We start from the raw sequence: 4,078 nt of genomic DNA on the forward strand, positions 1-4,078 counted from the left end.
CCATCTGTTTTGTATATCCAGCCCCTATGCCACAATTAATGGAAAAGATAATCAGATGAGAAAGGCAATGATCTGTCCATCATCAAATATAAATCTAGTGCATTGAAAGTGTTAGCCTATGTTTTATCTGTCTGTACGTACGTTATATTAAAGGGCTGTATTGTCCACCTGGTTAATCTGGCCATCAATACCAAAATCTGTTTCACTAAACACCACAAGAGGGCGCAAATATAAATGAAAACATGCATCCATCCCATCAATCTACTGTTTGAACAAGTAAAACATGTGGAATTGGGAGCTGGGGGGGGGGGGGGAGACCTATGGGCGGGTTAGGGTTAGGGTTAGGTTTGTGCTTAGCATTACAGCTGTAGGGCCATTGCAATACCCTTTTAGGGTTCGGGTTTGCTGTTATTATTACAGCTTTAATGCTAACCTCAAACATAACCCTAACCCTAGCTCCATTTGTCCCTTACCTCGAGAAACAAACTTCTGCCCTCAGAATAGCCTCAATTCATCAGGGCATGGACTCTACAAGGTGTCCAAAGCATTCCACAGGACGCTGGCCCATGTTGACTCCAATACTTCCCACAGTTGTGTGAAGTTGGCTGGATGTTCTTTGGGTGGTGGACCATTCGTGATACATTCAGGAAACTGTTGAGCGTGAAAAACCCAGCAGCGTTGCAGTTCTTGACACAAACCGGTGCACATGGCTCCTACTACCATACCCCGTTCAAAGGCACTTATATAACTCTTTTGACCCGTTCACCCTCTGAATGGCACACATACACAATCCATGTCTCAATTGTCTCAAGGCTTAAAAATCCTTATTTGACCTGTATCCTCCCCTTCATCTACTCTGATTGAAGTGGATTTTTCAAGTGACATCAATAAGGGATTATAGCTTTCATCTGGATTAATCTAGTCAGTTTATGTCATGGAAAGAGCAGGTGTTCTCAATGTTTTGTACACTCAGTGTACTTGTTGTACTGTAGATAAAAATAGTGGATGCATCCAAGAGCCTTTAGAAAATAATTAAATAGACTTCATGAATCATTGTAAAAAGTATGGGAAATATAAGTAAAGTACAATTGAAAAGAAGTAGAATTGAAAGAGAGATTTCTTTTAATAATGACACTTGATGTGGTGTACAAATCCCCCCCCATTTTTTGACAATGTCTTAATTTTTCTAAACGCACATGCATGGTTCCGGACAAACTCCCTGGAAAGACATGTATAGCATTCTTGAGGAAGCTTGGAGTTACCGATGGCGACTTTCAGCTTGGACTGAGGTGCCGGAAGAGGAGAGAGACTTGGGGCTGTGGTCGGAACAGATGGAATTAGCATCCCAACAGGGGGATAGTGAGACAGTTGGTTACATACAAAGCCCAGGTTAGGATGACGACTTGGTGTCTCTGGACGGCTCCAGGAGTTTCTCGGATGAGGAAGAGGACTTGGTTCTGGGACAGCCACCTCCTCATGCTACGGGAGTAGCAGGGGAAAACATAGTTTACAATGCATCGTTCATAGAACTGCGTTGCAGGGTAGCTATGCGTCTGGAGGTGACCGAAGTCAAACACCACCGACCCCTGTTTCTGGATTTCATCGAAGAATTGACAACAACCTGGTCCAACCTACATTCAGCTCAGCTGTTGCTGCATGGGTGCGCCCCCTTCTGGAAAGGATGAAAGGGCCAGTGCTGGATCACACACCAGGGCATTGCTAATGCGAATCCTACGCTCCCTATCAAGCCCTGTTCAGTGCACTACTTTTGACCAGGGCACATAGGACCAAAAGGCACATAGGACCAAAACAGTGTTCAATAACAATAATCTAAGGAGATTTCAAATTCTTGTCCTAGAGTACTCTTTCTTATAAATGTACTACCTAAGGGACGATATGTCCAGGGCAGAGGCTTTTCCTTGCTATGAGTCTTACCAGACACCACGGCCTAGCTGTGCTTAATCCATATCCATATCCATGTCCATATCTCTGTGACCTGGTTGCTGGCTGCTACAGAGGCAGAGAGAGAAAGAGAGAGAGGCAGGCACCCGGTCACAGAATGGATTGGATCAGCAGAACCTTTGTCTCCACTGTCAGAGAGACAGGCGTGATGTCATCTGGATCTTTCATCCAAGTTTTTTGTCACTATTATTCTATACTGAACACAAATATAAATGCAACATGCAACAATTTCAAAGATTTGACTGAGCAACAGTTAATATAAGGAAATCAGTCAATTGAAAAAAAAATATTAGGCCCTAATCTATGGATTTCACGACTGGGCAGGGGTGCAACCTTGGGTGGGCCTGGGAGGGCATATAGGCCCACCCACTTGGGAGCCAGGCCCAGCCAATCAAAATTAGTTTTTCCTCACAAAAGGGCTTTATTACAGACATAAATAGTTCTCAGTTTTGTCAGCTGTCCAGGTGGCTGGTCTAAGACTATCCCGCAAGTGAAGAAGCCAGATGTGGAGGACCTGGGCTGGCATGGTTCCACGTGGTCTGTGGTTGTGAGGCCGGTTGGACGTACTGACAAATTCTCTAAATTGACGTTGGAGGCGGCTTATGGTAAAGAAATTACATTCAATTCTCTGGCAACAGCTCTGGTGGACAGTCCTGCAGTCAGCATGCCAATTGCACATTCCCTCAAAACTTGAGACATCTGTGGCATTGTGTTGTGTGACAAAACTGCACATTTCAGATTGGCCTTTTATTGTTCCTAGCACAAGGTGCACCTGGTTAATGATCATGCTGTTTAATCAGCTTCTTGATATGCCACACATGTCAGGTGGATGGATTATCTTGGCAAAGGAGAAATGCTCGCTTGCAGGGACATAAACAAATGTGTGCCCAAAATTTGATTTGAGAGAAATAAGCTTATTGTGCATATGGAACATTTCTGGGATCTTTTATTTCAGCTCATGAAACATGTGACCAACACTTTACATGTTGTGTTTATATTTTTGTTCAGTATATGTACACTTCCTGCAGCGGTATATCCATGCAATGCCATCCGAGAACAGGGTCGGGGTCCATATTGTCTGGAGCCCAACTACTGTTTTTGATGCTGCCTCACGAGGAAATGTTTTCCCAAATGCACCGCACAGCCCCAGGGACCTACAATTTTTCTCTTGCATTACCTATTTTGATGATAGCAAGGTAATTCATGGTTTTGCCTACATTGAAGGAAAATTGTATGGCTTTACACTTACTCATGCAATGTGAGTGCTGCTACTTACGGTACATAAGGTCCCAAAGTTAGTGAGCTAATGGTTTTTTTTCCAGGTTTGACACAGTACATTAGAGTGAATTCTGAGTGGTGCTTTATATTGGTAATGTACCAGTCAGCAGGCAGGTGGAGCTGCTGAGTCTGATGAATATGATCACGTACAGTATGTTTGTAGACTGACATTAATCACATTCTTTATCCCAGGACATTTCTGCAGGATTATCAATACCCTGACATGTGTGATGATACATCTATTTTGAATGACTGGTTTCATCAGCTACGGTTTGTATAAAGCAGGGGCGTCAAACTCATTCCATAGAGGGCCTCATGTCTGCTGGTTTTAAATTTTTCCTGTCAATTATGACCTAGACAACCAGGTAAGGGGAGTTCCTTAATAATCAATTACCTGAATTCATCAATCGAGTACAAGGGAGGAACAAAAACCTGCAGACACCCGGCCCTCCATGGAACACGTAGCATTATAGTGACATTCTTTGAAAGGATCCAGTAACGACTGGCATACAAACACACTGACTCTTAGCCTGGAAAAGGTAATAATGGTTGCAAAATAACTGCTCATAAAATATGAATGGTTAATCTGATACTGACATTTGCAAAAGCTGCTGGTGGTCGCCATTTTAACACCCTCTCTCGCTCACACACAGCATAACGTTCAAAACTCGTTGCGACCTTATTTTCTTGTATGCAGTAAAGATATCTGAATTCATTCAGAGGTTATCAGCCAGGGCCCAGCAATGGCTGCTGCCTAGCTTTATGAAAGCAGCAACCAATGAACATCTACAGAAAACGCAATACACTTAACTGTCCACACAAAGAAAAACACAATGGG

This window comes from Oncorhynchus tshawytscha, linkage group LG09 (assembly GCF_018296145.1).
Source record: "Oncorhynchus tshawytscha isolate Ot180627B linkage group LG09, Otsh_v2.0, whole genome shotgun sequence".
Lineage (NCBI taxonomy): Eukaryota > Metazoa > Chordata > Actinopteri > Salmoniformes > Salmonidae > Oncorhynchus > Oncorhynchus tshawytscha.